General features: G+C 44.1%; 1 protein-coding gene across 2 annotated transcripts in view; it reads right to left on the bottom strand.

Annotated features, from left to right (window-relative positions):
• Positions 1-17,098, bottom strand: part of KCTD1 (potassium channel tetramerization domain containing 1) — a 97,279-nt gene that overhangs the window by 37,856 nt on the left and 42,325 nt on the right. The window lies entirely within an intron of this gene.

Here is a 17,098-nt window from a genome sequence, read left to right as displayed (position 1 = left end):
ACTCTTCTGGAAGGGGTAACAAGCACAAAAGAGATACAAGGCTAAGGGTCCGGGAAGCTTGTTCTGCTGGAAGGGGAAAACCCATCCCTGGAATCTTCCATGGCCACTGCATTCTTCACAATGTGCTCTCTTGGCTTTGGCCACAGTACACCACATCCACAGAGAACACAGCACAGGGTATGCCAGATGCTTTTCAGTCTCCTAAGTGTCATGGTGGTGCCTTCTTTTCACCTTCGTTCTGAAGAACAGACACAAAGAAGCGGCTCAGGCCCTTTGCAAAAAGTCTTTACGCTTTTTGCACTTCACACAAATCAATGCTCTTTCTTCTTCCTCTTCTTCTTTACACCGATGGTAGCTCACTGAGGAAATGTTCGGGCTGTAGTGGTGCCATCAGGTCTGCAAAACAAAGAATGCATCACTTTCTCTGGCAAAAATCTGCCGATTGCGCTGTAATGTTTTGCCTTTCATCAATATAATCTGAATGCTCTTTCCCTTGCAGCTGCAAGCTTTAGACTGCTGACTCTGAACATTAAGAATTACGTTTATAAAGCAAAACTCCAAAACAATTGTTTGAGTGCTGTGTGAGAGACAGGCCCCAAACGCCATCAGATGCAATTTAGTGACACAGTAAGTTGAGATACTAGGCCCTCTGAGACTCAGTGGTAGTAGTAGAAGAATTATTTTAGATCTCTGGAGGAAAAACCTCATTTTACATCCTGAATGCCTGTCAACATGTGATGGAAGACCGAATTATTCTATACAAGACAGTCAAGTACAATAGCGAGCTTGAGAAGTCAGGACGGTTTTTCTGAGATGCTGAAGCATAACTGCAGCACAAGACCCAACTGCTTCACCAAGCAGCAGCTCGCTCTGCCCAAAGCCAGAGCCATGTCTGCAGCACTCAGAACAATTTGCAGAAATACTGACAGCAATGCATTTCACACCAAGGTGCGTGACATGTGACTGCCTAAGAAAAGACAGAGATACTCAGAGTGTATCATAGCCAGGGAATACAGTCGAGGACATCAACAGATAAAGATATAGCTGAAACCAACTCCTGGAAGTGAGATACTCTGTATCATGCGATGACCCAAACTGCAAAGCTGAGCGGAGCACTTACCTGACAGGAAAATTTCAACTGTCACGTCCTCCTTGTCCCAGAGATGCTAGCCCCTGTGGGCCTTCAAGACGAGTCTCCCTTGCTCCACATCCTACTTGCTACTCTTACAGCTTCCTCCTCTGGATGCAGGACCAGCTGGGCACACCGGCCTGCAAAGTACTGCAAGCATCGGATAGAAAATAGTTGCATTTCCTTGGCACAATGAGTCTTGCTGGGTCTTCATCAGAGCTGATCAGACCTAGAATAAATGCCACAAGTGCAGAGAACCAGGGGCAAGGCAAGAACTATGGGATGATCTGTGGGGTATTTCTGCTGGATGAAGAGCACTGCCTACCTGGAGGTTCAGGACAGTGAAAAGTGTCCTTGGACAGGAGCTTGAAGACACTCTGAAAACCCCAAAATGCAGGTAGACTGTAGTTGAGCCTGCAGCACAAAACTAACTTCAGCAGAACAGTTTTAACCACAGTTCCATCATAGACTGGCCACTGAGAACTTAAGAAAATCTCTAATTAATTTGAGAAGGAGGCTTTAGGAATAAGGGCAGGAGCTATGCTTATACAATCACTGCAGCAATAGGAAAATCCAAAATCTATAAAACATCAAGTTTACAGAGACAGGATTTCTCTCTTTAGGCTCCCAGAAAATTTTCTGAAGATTCCTCTAGGCCTTGAAACTGCATGCAAAAGTTTACTACCGCCCCTCAGGATATGCTAAAGTTTGCATTTTTTATGGAAGATTAACTCAACTCCTTGCTTGTTTGCGTAAGCATTAGTGAGGCCAGACCAAATGCTTTCATTTGTTAAATTCAAGCACTCTAAGTAAAGCTCTATACCTCTGTATGTCCTACCCTCTTCATCCTGTGTACACCCTTTAAACATTGGTCAAGCCAGTGGTAACTGTGGCTGATGCCAGACTTGACCTAAGCCCATAACTTAGGCTGGATCTTCTGCATATATGCAACCCAACACACCATTAAAATAAAATCCATGTTAAACGTGGGGGTCAAGCCCAGGTGCATCATCTCCTCTGGCACACAGCCACTAGCCACTTTGCTTTCTGTAAAGGAAGCAGACTTCTGTGGTCTTCAGACTTGCTACTGGTTGGACTCTTGCTCGGGAAAAGTGGCAGTTTAATTTACAAGCAAAACCGGATTTGAAAGCTGCTCTCAATTACTACACAGCACACAATTGCCCACCCAACACTATATAATCACAGGGTGCACAACCCAGAACGCGGCCAGCAAAACAGTCCTGTAACCCTTTGGGAGGATGAAGGAGGGCACCAGACCAAAGGCCAGCAGACCTGCTGCACTGCCTCTAATGAAGTCCTACAATAGGGATGGGCCAGGTTCCTGCTATGTTAGACCATTTGTTCCACTAGGAGCTGATTCTGCACCAGCTTCTATTCAAACTGACAATAGCACTGATTTAGGAGTGACCAAATGGAAGAGCAGCCTTCCCAGCCTGAGCCTCCTCTAACTACATCTGCCCAGCCCCAAATACTTAAAGACATGCATAGCCAGGCTCCTCTTCTCATGTCCTTGCTCTCACAGACAGAAAGTGGATCCTGACAGGTACTGCAGGAACTGATACAAGCCACCAATTGCCAATAGATTCCTCAGCCTTGATGGAGAGAGACTACTGCTATCTTGGACATATTCATGCAATAATTTTTATTTATTTTAATAAAAGGAAACATTTTTACAGAGATGAAGAGTCCCTGGAAAAGAGGCTGCCAGGCCTTAGGAGCCTTGCACAGCCTGGCAGCCCTGACCACAACACTCCAGCTGATACAAAAGCCTCTGCTTCACTGCCCAAAGGATAGATTCATTTACTTTTCTTTAAATCCAGAAAATAGATCACTCACTTCTCTTACCTCTATCAAACCTCAGATAGCAGAAAGAGGATGAATTTACCCATAACTTCATGAAAGCAAGCACACAAAGAAGTTGTGCCTATTGGCAGAGAGGAGATAACAGACCGGTTCTCCTTCAAACAAGACCTTAGCTGTTCCAGCAGCAGCCTTGACCCAAACACCATGGACCACCACATCCTGGCCGCAAGAAGTGTAGTCTGCCAGTGCCTCTGCAGACAAGGTACAAGCCCTGGGACTCCTTTGGAGCCTGCACCTCCTTCCTAGAAAAGGCAGCCACCTGGGCAGCTGTGCCCAGGCTGGGAGTAGCCCAGCACAGAACAGCTAACAGCTACTGCTGCACTGATGCCATTCCACAGCCACCTTGGCCCTGAGTGGTATGCAGAGTTCAGGTCAGGCATGGAGGTGGGAAGGAGCAGCTCTGAGCACAGTAATCTGCCATCTACTCCTCCCAGGTGGACACTCCATAGGTTAAGGTGACTAAATAATTTCAGTCATACTTCTCACTCAGGCCCTTCATCCACTTCCAGCAGGCACTATGAGCACATTTTGTAAGAATCTTTACATAAGAATAACACAAGAGGAAAAAAAAAGAAGAAACAAGCAACACAACGCTCCTTCCTGGGTTTAAAAAGGAAAGAGCTTCTCTTTGCCAAGACCATGCAGGTACATTTGAATGCAAAGTTAAACAACTCCTTAAAGGTGATGTCAAAATTTGAGCAGGGAGAAAAACCAACTGGCTACATTCTTCTCGAGTCTGCAATTTGTCCAATAATCTCCTGGTGAGAAGAAACACCAAAATACAAGCATTGCTAAAATCGGCTGTTTTGTTTGCGAGTTAAGATCCTATCAGTACATGAACAAAGATTAACATCTCGAATTGCAGTCATATCTGAAGATTTTAAAGACTCATAAGAATGCAGACTACAGTGGGATAACTGGAAGATTGTCATCAACTGTCAGAATTTGAAAAATGGGCCTTTTCTGCAAATTTGACTCACAACCCCAACAGAAATAAGCCCACACTACTTTATTTAAAGTTAATTTACACTACAGTTTGAATAGCACCTGCCCTTGGGTATGTTCCAGAGGAACGTCTCCCTTTTCAGAAAGCCAGGCTAACACCCATTGTAAAACTTCCAGAGGCACATTAGATGTCTGTTCTCCCCCCAGCAATTTCACCCTTAGAAGTAGAAGGAACGCTGCCAGTTACAGCCTGTGCTGAGGAAACATGAGTTATAATTTTACCCTGGGAAAATTGCTGAACTGGGAGCTTCTGGTGTGGCATAGGTCTTGCCTTCGCAATCCAATGGTTCTTTTGATTCAGAGAGGCTTTGAAAGGGTGGTGATGAAAAACATAGCCTCACCCTTTGAATCAGCCAGCCGCCTGCTTTCCTTTGCACTTTTAAAATTTGTTTTATTAATTTGCCTAGGAGCAGAAAGAGATAATACTGACCCATATGATGCATTTTTGGACATATCAACAGAACATTATCTACTTCAGACTGAACAAACAGCCAACAGAAAGAACCACCTTCACATAGCCTGAAGAATTCTGTATCTGGAATCACCTTCAGAAAAAAAAAAGTGCCTCTGTTAGCTCTTCCTGCCATATGAAAGGGACAAATCCTAAGAATGCAATAAAACTGTGTCCACAAAACACTGTAATGCACTTGAGCTCTAAGCACTCTCCAGATGTTTCTCGCAGCAACAAATAATAAAATATTCTCAGCCTGAATCGTAATTTTAAAGACACTGCGTCCACTTAGTAATTATGAGACTAGACAATATAATAGACAGATAGCTTCATCTATAACCTCACAGCAGGAAAAAAAAGACACAAAAGAACTTTAACACAATACTTTTGTAATTATCTAATTTACAATTAAGATGTTAAGAAAATTGCAAGTTTGACAGTTACAGTCCCAGCTGGTGTGGAATAAGAAACACTGTGAAAAATTGCAATGCAAAATTATAAATTCCTTATTGCAGGAAGGATGAAATGCAACACTACAGCAAAAAAGGATCATCCTTCAGGAGTCCTCCCCTGTCACAGGGTTTTCCTCCTCTCTATTGCCCATTTCCCCTCCCAGCGCTGACCGAAGCAAAGCAGTGGTGCCATCTCAAAAAAAAAAGACCCTCTACTGAAAACCTGTCAGAGTGACAGAGACCACTGAGAGGGTGAAGGAAATGATAAAGACCAAACTTACTGAAACAACAGGCTTTTCAGAAGTCCTGGTTAACGCAGCGTGCAATAAGGAGAGATTACTCAGCTTCAAAACGATCCCATGCATTTCCAGGGCTGGCTAAAAGTTTCTCTCTCCTCTTGTAACTCTCATTAAAATGATCAGCCTACATGTTTCATAATAAGCAGGAGAATGAAAAAGTCCAAGCACTATCATGAGAGAAATCGCCTTATTTATCATTAGCTATTTCAAAATGCATGTAGGTTACTTAATAACTTGGGACAGGTGGCATGACAACATACAGGTGCTGGGAGAGGAATAGGGCTTATATTGAAGGCACATAAATGAAGCGGCACAAAATGGTTGAGGTTTCCCTTCTAGCAGGCCATGGACACACAGCTGCATACAGAAGCTGAGTAGACAGCCCTCAGCCACCTAGATACAATCCTAACCCTGCCCCACACCAAAACCTTGGTGCTCTTTGAATTTTAAAGCCCTCATAGGAGTAGGTATGCTTTGGGGCAGCTAGTGGAAAGAGGCTGAAGTCCTCAGTTAAACTTAAAAGGCTTCATTAATGCAGTACTTTTTAGTTTGTTTTCACCTCTTCTCTGTTTTTCTGAAGTTTTCTTAAACGTTGAGAAAACACTTGGGGATGAAAAGAGAAAAGGAATAGTATACACAAACAATCATCAAGCAGTGACTTTGTCATGTAGTGTGGAGGGCAGGATTTGAGGAGAGGAGAACACAGGATCCTGCTCTAGAAGGAAAGAAGTGTGCTTGGCAAGGCAGTGAACATATGGCATAGGAACAAAGAATACTTTAGATTTGGTTCATTTGATTCCATTATGTGTAAAAGATACTTTTGGATCCAAGGCTAAGAAATACAATTTTGATTATTATTGTTTTCAGACCTGTAGGGATTCCTCCAAGTAGTCATAGTAGCTCATATGATAAAAACACCCATTTGCCAGCTAATTTTAGGGTTTTTTGCCCACAAGGGTGGATTAACCACAAATCTGTACAACCATGTGCACTACGCACACTGCAGCCATCATCACTACAGCCAACTTCATGAAGCAGCAGCTGGCTAACTAGTTTTAGACAGAATGGTTTCTGCTAACTAGCAAAGCAGATTCTCAATTTCATACTAAAAAACTTCTGCTAGGTCTGTCACTGCAATAGACCACACACACATCCTCGGAATATCAGGAGAAGTCTCACATAATATTCATTAACTTTGCACAGTCTGTTTCTGAATCTGGCTTTGGTTATTACTAAACTCATGAAGTGCCATTGCTTGGACAACGAAAGGAACTGCAAATGTCTAAAGAAACATTAAAGACCACATTTGTCACCCAACAAAAAATACCCACCTTGACTTTCTTTAGTTATTGACTTTTAACTTCTCTAACATACAACATGCATTTCAAATTGACATGCGAGAAATAAAGACACATTAGCAAACTCATGCTAAAGATAGCTATGCCATGACACAGAAGCCAGCAATATGTCTGTATTCTTCCAAATGACCAAATGAGATGACTCTGAGACAGCTAGAAAGAAAAAGGGCAACAGGCAGCTCTACCAAGAAAAGCCAAGCTTATATTACACAAAGTTGCTTCATTTTTAAAACATACAGAAGCTACATTAGACAATCTAAGGCATGCACTGCCACTTGCAAGAACTGGATCAACCCCATGTGGTAGGAGTTCAGGTAGGAAATTTCTTTTTTTGGTAGGTTATTCTGTAACCGGATTCTTGGAGAAGCTGGCCATTGCCAAAGGGTTAGCCTAATTTAACCAGTGCTGAGACAGTAAGATTACAGAGAAGTTGTTCTCATCCTAAAGAACACCTGAAGAAATCTCTTATCCATCTGGGGGGGAGAACATCACCTAACAAGAGCCACAGAAATCAAATCCAATGAGCATCTTGAGAGGTAATAACCATTGGTACAAACTAGTAAGACCATGTAAACAAGGGGACACATCCTTTATAAACAGTTCAGGTCCAAAATTAACCAATCTGAACTTCACCTGGCTTCCAAAACAGGAAAAAAAAAAAAAAAAAAAAAAGCAACCTAAGAGAAGGAACAAGCCACAAGAACTGGGAATACCTAAAAATATTTAGGAGAAAAGTTTGAGCGTATAATCATTACATGCTTAGAAGACATGATAATTTAAATATCTAAATAATATCTAAGTAATATCTATCTATTAAAATATAATCACTTAGTATGCTGGTTGTTGTGAAAGTAATGCCTCCTATTTATTTCCATGGAAACCACTAAAGATACAAAAGGCACAATAAATGACATTTGATAGAGCAAATTCTCAGCTACAAAAGATTATCTGTCACCACCATTAGCTCATTCACATAAATCATTACATGGTGTTACAGATGTGTGTGGCAGTCCTAATGGTGCTCGTCATTGCTGCCACCACTGAAATGTACCACCAAATGTTCAGCAAGAGTCAATGGATGCCAACGAGTGTCATTTCTTTCCACACAGAGGAATTCAGTGACACTCTGTTGCTTCTTACACACTTCCATGTCAGACACCATTCTGTCAGACTGCCCCTCTGCTGCCATCTGTCACATGGCAACAACATGCAACAGAACATTGGCAGAAAGGTTCAATCTCTCCTGCCATACCACCAATGTCTGCCTCTGATGTCATGGGCCAACGTCACAAAATAGGAGGCATTACTTTCAGAGCAGCCCTCATGCGTCAAAATTCATTTGATTTCCAATCAAATGTAAATGACTTAATATAGCAAAATCAGTTTGATTTCCAAGGGAAAGAAAAAAAAAAGGTAAAAAAAATTGTTTTTACACTAAGTATAAGGAACAGAGTCCTACCTCTACCTAAAACAAAACAAACAAATGAAACCAAAACAAACAAAACCACAAAAAGAAAAAAGAAAGAAAAAGCAAACCACACCATAAATAAACTACCAATGATTTTCAGATCCTGTCCCTTATTTATCAAGTACACACCATCAGAGGCTTTTCCCAGGCACACAGGGAACAAGCCATTGTGCACTGTGGAAAACATTCATCAAACGCACCATGCAGTGGGCTGTCAACTTAGGGTGATCTTCACAAAAGTCCTGCCTTAATGTGAATTAAAACCAAAACAAAACCACTAACTTCCAACAGACACCTGAGAAGTGGAAGGAAGCATCACATGAGGAAGACTTGACAGCTCATGAAGGGACAGTCACATAGTGATGCATCTCAAGGTGTTGAAAGAGCAGTTCCAGATTAAATCTGGAAGATAATCCTGCAAAAGATTTAGGGGGAAGACCAGAAAGTCTAGGACTTGATGTGCTGCCCACCTTGTGTCCAGGGACATGGTACAGGACACTAGGAGCTCTGTCCCAGCATACTGAGGAGGAAAGCAGGGAGACTGTAGGGTCTCCAAGAGGCAAAAACAGAAGGCAATGGGGAGGCCAAGCGTGTGCTGGGAGTGGGAGAGGGGAGACAAAGCTTCCCTTGTTGGGGTGACAGAGCCCTGCCAGAGGAGAAAAGGGTAGGCTGGAGGAGGAGGCATTTAATTTGCAAGAGTGTGGAGAAGGGTGGTGAAACACAAAAAAACATTTAAGTTTTGCTTTGGTCTCCTCCATGGAACAAAAGCTTGCCTTCAGGAACAGCTGAATTGTAATGATGAAAGTAAGAGCACTTGGAGCAAACAGGAAGAGTTTCAAAAGACCTGTGATGACGATCTAGCAGAGGGGACAGAAATTAACTTCAACAATTCCTAAATTATGGATTTGTCTCACGGCTGTCATTTTAAATCCCATTATAGACATACCCACACTGAACACTTGATTTCTGCTGAACAGTGCCCTGGAGCTGCAGAACTGAAGGGGATGAGTTAGGGAAAGGAGTGGAGTGGAAGGATGGGATCGCTTTGTTTCATCAGAAGCACTAAATCTCAGGATTTCCACCCTTGCAGCCTTGCAGAGGGAACACGGCTGCATCCCAAGACACAACAAGCAGTGAGTATGTGTGTGCCTTACTCCACATATTTGAAAGCCGTGTGGAATGAGGTGTGGCAGTGGAATTTATAAATCCAGTCCTAGCTGGAAACAGTGGCGGGTTGCCAACCATGCAATAAAGGTCCTGTCATCTCAGCTCCGAGTAACGTCCTCAAGATCCCAATGTTTTCACAGACTGACGTGTGCCACAGCTACAGGAAAAAAAAATATAAGTGCAGTCACAAAGTGTGATAACCACAGCAGTGTTACCTGACCAGTTCACTTAAAGACTTGTACCTCACCATGATGGACCTCACAAAGGGCTCAACACCAGGTACCTTCACCAAGAACAGTATTCCTGCCAGCAGGAACTTCACCTGACCACAAGCCAGTCTGGAAGTTTCCATAAGGCTGAAGCAGAGGTAACTGGTGGAGGGTACCCAGTAGTGAAGATGGAGGCTCACCTCATGTGACCAACGCAACACAAATCGGGAATAACACCAGTGGGACTACAAAACCCAGAGGAAATGAGAATGTGTGCCTAAGCTGACGCAGTAGCTGTTATACTAGAAAATGTTCTTAAACACAAAAAGGAAATGGAAGACAGACAGATAGCCAGACAAACTCTACTGCACCAGTGATCAGATGAGATCAGAATCAGCGATGACTATTATTTTTTATGAAGAGTTTAATAATACAGTGCAAACTAATTCCTCCCATCTGAAGCCTGGCACCATTTGCTATCCAATTCAAAAAAACATACCAAAACCCAAACAACTGCATGTCTTTTTTCTTCCTCCCCTTCTTCTAGCTTTTTTGCCATGCCGACGCTTGTTTGCATTATGTCTATTTTGAGCTAAATTAAATAGGAGCAGCAGAGCTCTGATTCAGTAGTAGCAATAAATGGGGTTAGCCTGGCATTGATCTGTGTAAAGGGGCCAAAGCTGGGACTGCCAGCAGCAAAACGTGGTCAGTGAACTCTGCAGTGCCAGAGTGACCCTGCAGCTGAATTCTTAGCCCTGATTACAACAGAAATAGACTTGCTTTCCTGAACAAAGAGTATTTCAGGCAGAAGATTAGCAAGAGAAAGTGCACTTACAACAGCGGATTGAGGAAACGGAACAAAAATAAGAACCACCACATGCTTCCGAGTATTTTAGACAGCTCCTGAACAGTGCAGAACAAATGCATGCCTTGCTTTGCATTTTTGGAAATCCAGACAGCATTAGGCCCAAATGCTAAGGAAAATACAGATTATTGCATTTCAGTTAACAACTTCAGCAACTAAGTAGGCAGTAGGGAAGATGAGGAAAAACCATGTTAAGGACAGCATACTGAAGAAGTCAGAGCATCTCCCTTACAGTCCTACGGGAAGGGAAGTTATGCTAGCTACAAGAGGCAAGACACCCTTCATAAATCAAGCTTCACATTCAGACAGCAAATTTATACACAACCAGAATTTCTTAATCCTTAGGAACACAGATCAAATCTGCTAGCTTGAAGATGTCTGGGTGTCTATGCTGTTGCTCAATGAAAAAGAGAATATCAGTACGTCCAGTCTCCTAACTATGGAGTTTAATCAGAGTGCTTCCACGATGCAGAACAGAGTGCCTCTTGTTTGTGCTGCAGTCTCCCCAGTCTCGAGCCACACAGGGTCAGTCCCGGATCCTTGGATAGGGATCCCACTGGGCAGGACAGGAAGCTGAAGGACTGACTGCTGTGCCATGGGGACCCGAGCTCCTGCAGTAAATAGAAGAAAGTGGGAGCTCACAGATCATCCCACTTCTGTTCCATTTCTTTTGCACGTTTCACCATAAATGCTCATTAACGTGAGCATTTCCTTAGAACCAAGAAGCACAAAATACTAAGTCCAATCTTTTGCCTGCAAACAGCAGAGGGTTGGAATTGGATGATCTTTAAGGACCCCTCCAAACCAAGCCATTCTATGATTCTATGGAATCCTTACAAACAAGCCCATAAAAACTTTCATCTCATTTCTCTCAGAAAATCCCTCTACAGATTTTTGTTGCTTGATTTAAGCAGCAAGACATGGAGGACAGGGAGGGTGGTTTTAAGAGTCTGTTGGTGCACTGACAGTCTGAAAAAATAGGCAAAAACCTGCCAGACTGTGCCCTGTGTTTAAAATGCCTTTTATCTGCCTTGCTGCTCCTTATGGGCTGACTGTAGCCTTCGCTGGGGTTTGTGGTGGCTGCAGTGCCTGAGCACGAGACATGCGGTTGTCACAACGACTGGGAACTTGCTGACTGATTTATGGGAACTTACAAACCCACAAAACCAGAAGATATTTGTGTTCACTCATATCCTGAGTGCTCCTTTCACCTCTCATTGAATAGCTCCCATGCAAGTCAGTGAAAGTTTCTGTACAGTTCAAAAGTCACTCTCCGCAGCCTTAAAGCATCACACCGCAGTGCCCAGCCCAAGCAGCTCGAGGCCAGCATGCCCACACCCGTAACAGCAGCTCCAAATTAAGCCATCATCTTAACTGGGTAATGGTTATTGAGACATCTCGAATGGATCAGCTCATTATTAAAAAAAAGGCAATTACGGTAAATTAGACTTCTCACCAGAATAACAGCCTAAGCTTTAAATTTGCTACGATACATGCCTGACCACCCTTTTTAAATGAGGATAGCTGAGGGCTCCGACTCACCATCACTCAGCAAACAGCTGTGCAATTTGGGATGGCTCCTTCTCACCGCTCCTCTCCCTGGGGTCACTGCCCGGGGGCAGTGCCGGCAGAGCTGACCACGTGCCCGTGCCTTGTGCATGCCCCGTCACCAGCCGGGCAGAGCAGTGCCCATCCACAGTGACAACAGCAGCCCTGTGAAATCCACTGACCAGGGCTTGGTGCAGCTGCTGAAGCCCAGGTGCCTTCTGCTGACTCTGCAAGAGAGCAAAAGCCTTCTGCGAAGGAGGGCAGCCGAGGGCAGCAGCATCAAGCTAAGATTTGCCAGGGCTTGCCTGCCAGAGGACAGAGTCTGGTGTTTTAACCATTTTTGGCACATTCCACATTCAGTATTTTCAGAAGCTTTCGAGGATGTTTATGAAACAACTGCAAGGTAGGCAACTAAATTCACAGCGGTACAAAGAATTCCTTCCCACATTCCTCTCCCATGCTCTACAGTCGAAATAAATGAAGATGTAGTTTATGTTTCTGTAATTACAGTTTGTTAAAAGCAGAACAGGTTGTTAAGTTATGGTAAGGAGCCCAGGAGCTCGTACCCTGCTTTGAATACCACAGCAGTGTAGATTTCGCTGAATAAAAAAGGCTGGCCAAAACCAGAGGGAATTCGTGCTCTGGTGTTGTTCAGCATAAACCAATTTACCTTTAAAGCGATCATGTTAACCAAAGCGATCAATTAGAAAATGATCTTACGAGAGCAATGTCAATGCACAGCACACTGCCAAGTTTCAGTTATTTAATACCAAATACCACAAGGGTAATACTGCTTGCTTGTTTTATGACGTTACTGTACCATACATCTTCTGCCGTTTGCTTTTAATCCCACTTTTCCCCCATTAAATACTTACAGTATTTATACAGCCTTGTAAAACTCCAGTACAAAAGAATAAGAAACAAGAACTTTCCCCCATACATTACTTACCAACTTAATTATGTAATGCAATGTGAAAGGTTTATGTACACCAGCTGGATCTCATTACAGCTCCGTTTCTTTCTTTTTAAAGTGCACTTTATCTGGAATACTGGAGTCACTAAGAATTTCACTTAAATACGTTGAGCTGGTGCAACACAATGCTGCAGGATGCCAGCTCATTAAATAGGCTCACAGCAAGTCAAGCTTGTGGACACTCATTTCAGAATTTTAAAATGAACCAAATACATTTAAACATTCGAAAGCAAGTCAGGATTAAGTGGCTCAGCCTAATTCAGCCTTCCCTTTCTCAGCATCCTGAGGAACGCTCTGCCATGTGCAAATGGAACCAGGAAAGGGAGAAAGAAAAGGTTTCAGGAGACTACTGGTATCACACCTCTGCTAAAAGTCAGGGAGGTGCCAGCCCTATAAACTGAACACCATGCATCAAACTAGCAGAATTTCAGTGCTGCGACACATTTCCCACAAGACCATCAATGAGGCTGATAAATGCCCAGCTGACCCCAAGGAAGCTTGTTGCACACTTTAGGAACCATCACAAAATGGTTTGAGTTGGAAGAGAAATTAAAGCCCACCCCATCCCACCCTGTGCTGTGGGCAGGGCTGTCACCCAGCAGCTCAGCTGCCCAGGGCCCCATCCAACCTGGTTTTGAGCACCTCCAGGGATGGGGCACCACAGCTTCTCTGAACTTCAGTACTTTGGTACCACCAAGACATTCCTGTTCAGTTGTGAGGTGATTTAATAAATGGAGAGAACAAAACAGAACATTAAAAAAAAAAATCAACCCCGTGCAGTGATTTTATTTTTGTTGTATATTTGACTGTAATTACTGCCTTAAGTAGTTTAATTGTCTGGCATCTCTTCAAGTGTCTTGCCTGTGGGGAGGGGAGGCAGGCCAGTTTATGGTTTGTTACTAATGAACAAAGCACAAACAAGTTTACCTTGTCTGCAATCAACATTCCCATCAAAACAGACTGAGAAGAAAATGCAAAGGGGACCGTTCATCCCACAGACTGAATGCTATTGCGTTAATATCTGATCTTTTAATTACAAATGTCATATATACCTCAGAGGGAAATTGGTGATTTTATAGCACCCACATGAGAAATACCTGAGACCACCACAAGCATGCCCTCCTTGCCCATTTCCCGTCTCCACTGACACCTGCTCCTGGTTGCTGGCCTGGGGATGGGAGGACTGGAACAGAAAGCCCTGGGGTCAGGCCATGAATGACCTCTCTCACATGTACACAAGGTGAGAAAACGGGATGTGCACATAGGAAATGAGTTCAGATGTTTGCAAGCAAAATTGTGGGGCCGTTTACAACTGTGGAGGAATGACACGCATCCAGCCCTTCTCAGCTGGAAGTAATTTTTGCCTGGAGTGGAAACAGAATGGAAGGAAAACAAGAATGAGTGACAAAAAGAAGCCCGTGCAGGACAGAATAAAGTATAGCCCCCTGCTTCATTAAGAAATGATTAGGCACAAGAAGCCATCAGTAAAAGTCAGAGGAGTTATATTGAGGAGATAGTAAAGCCAGGAGGATGGAGAAGCATACAGCTATTTTTCATGGCAAGTAAAAACCATGAAGACAACAAATTTGGCCATTACTCTTGTTTTTCCACTTAAACTGGTTACAGGAGCTGCGTTTAGCTCTCATCCAGCTCCCAGCCCAGCGGCCCACCTTGATGGCAGTGTGGTGAGGGCAGAGCCGCAGCCAGCTCACCACAGGGGAGCTTGCCAATGGAGACATAGGCAGCTCCTCCTCCCAGCCTCGCTGCCAGCAAGGGTGATAGTGTCATTTGTGCTGCACTCCTCTGCCAGGAGGACACTGACCCACTAGGATCCCAACTGACACTGCCATCTTTCATGTAAGTCACATGAAAACTGCTTTAAGAATTTGGGTTGGAAGGGATCCATCCAGTCTCACCCCTCTGCTGCGGGCAGGACTGCCACCCAGCAGCTCAGCTGCCCAGGACCCCTTCCAACCTGGATTTAAGCCCCTCTAGGGATGGGGCACTCACAGCTTTTCTGGGCAATCTGTTTTCGTACCTTACCGCCCTCTGAGTAAAGAATTTCTACATAACATCTAACCTAAATCTCCCCTCTTCTAGCTGAAAGCCATTCCTCTTGTCCAATCACTTTCAGACGATGTAAGTTGGACTCCCTTTTGTTTAAAAGTTCCCTTTGAGTACTGGAAAGCTGCAATGAGGACTCCTTGGAGCCTTCTCTTGTGCAAGCTGAACAAGTGCAGCTCCCTCAGCCTTTCTTCATAGGAGAGGTGCTCTGTCCCTTTGATGTTCTTCATGGCCCTGGCCCTCCTTTGGACCCACATTTCAACAGCTCCCAGTCTTTCTTGTGCTGAGGGCCCCAGGCCTGGATGCACTGCTCCAGTTGGGGCCTCAAGAGGGCACGGAATGGCTAACAACTTCCCATTACTATGGCTGAGGACTTCCTTCCAACCCTGCTTTTAGTGACGCTGATTAACATCTCTTATCAGCATTCTCAGTCACCTAGCACTTCCATCCCCAGCTCCTGAAGCGCAGCCTCACACCTGAGGGATGGTCTCACTGGTTCCAAGGAGCTTCAGTGTTGTGGCAGCTACTTCTCATGGGCTTCATTTTCCCCTCAACAAAACAAACAGCTTTTATTCAAATTGCACAACAAAAACAGCATATTCAACAGTGCCTCCAAAACAATGCTGCTGATTTGCAGCAGCGCTCAAGGCATCTGCCTGCCATGGCTAACCATAAGCAGAGCAGATAAACACCTCTCCTTGAATAGAGTTATAATAGAGCGCATGATTATGTATCTTGTCACAGTTACACATATAAAGTGTGGAAGCAGATGCTGTAAATACTGTTCTGAGGTCTTCTACTCACTGAGACGCACAAGCAGAAACTTGATAGAAGAGAGATCTGAAAAGAGACTGTACAAATGTTTAAAATAGTTTTAAGAAAAATGGACTGCTGTATGATGGCAGTTAACTACTAAAGAATTACGTGCTGAAAGCCAGCATCCAGCCATCCGCCAGCAGAACCAACAAGAAATTCCTGCTTTCATGGAGCTAGGTCCTTGCAATTGTTTCTTTAGGGGCAAAACAAACACGTTTTGAGTAAGCACACCACTGAACCATTTAAAGCTGTGATATATGACATAAACTGACTGCACCATGAGAATGCAAGCATTAACATACAGAATAGAGCAGTATACACAAGGAATTTTGGATGCAGATAGCCATTCATCTTAGGAATTGAACAATGCTAGCATTTTACTAGAAGACATGCCAGACAAGCACAGAAGGCGACAGCCCATACACTGCCTCCTGTCCTTGCATCCCAGTGAGGATTCACATATTCCCATCTCATTGCAGGAGCCAGTTTGGATGGGAGAAAGCTTTCTTTGGAAGAGAAAACCCACTGGAGTTCTCTTTATAGAATCACAGAATGCCCTGGGTTGAAAGGGACCTCAAAGATCATCTAGTTTCAACTCCCCTGCCATGGGCAGTGTCATCAACCATTAGATTAGGCTGCCCAGAGCCACATCCAGCCCTTTGAATGCCTTCAGGGATGGGGCATCCTCTGCCCCTCTGGACCTGTTCCAAGAGCTCTGAATCTTCCTTGTGCTGTGGGCCCCAGGTCTGGATGTAGTATCCAGATGGGGTCCCACAGGAGCTGAGTAGAGGGGAACAGTCACCTCCTTCTCCCTGCTGGCCACCCCTTTTTTAATGCAGCCCAGGATATAGTTGGCCCTCCCGGCTGCAAGTGAACACTGCCGGCTCATATCCAGCTTCTCATCCACCAGAACCCCCAAGTCCTTTTCTGCAGGGCTGCTCTCCAGGAGTTCTTCCCCCGGTCTGTATAAATACCTGGAATTGAGCTGGCCCAAGTGTAGCACCTTGCATTTGGCCTTGTTGAACCTCATTAGGTTCACGTGGGCACACTACTCCAGCCTGTCCAGATCCCTCCGGATGGCTTCCCTGCCCTCCAATGTATTGACTGCGCCACTCAGCTTGGTGTCACCTGCAAACTTGATGAGGGTATACTCAATTCCATCATCTACGTCATTGATGAAGATGTTGAAGAACACCGGTCCCAAGACTGACCCCTGGGGGACTTGGGGTTCTCCTGAGGAATTATATGAAGCTTGCAGATGAATGGGGTAGATCACCAGTTTATACAGTGCTTTGATCAAAACCATGTTTTCCCAACTTCCTCACTGAGCTTTAATAAGAAGTAAATGAGAAACTGGCCTGGACACTTGAGTTTACAAGGAGCATTTCAAGGAGCTTGAGGAAACTAGTT

The sequence above is a fragment of the Cyrtonyx montezumae genome, unplaced genomic scaffold, assembly GCF_038088225.1.
Source record: "Cyrtonyx montezumae isolate F1298 unplaced genomic scaffold, pur_monq_1.0 scaffold_8, whole genome shotgun sequence".
In the NCBI taxonomy this organism is placed as follows: Eukaryota; Metazoa; Chordata; class Aves; order Galliformes; family Odontophoridae; genus Cyrtonyx; species Cyrtonyx montezumae.
This window is presented reverse-complemented; position numbering and strand designations above follow the sequence as displayed.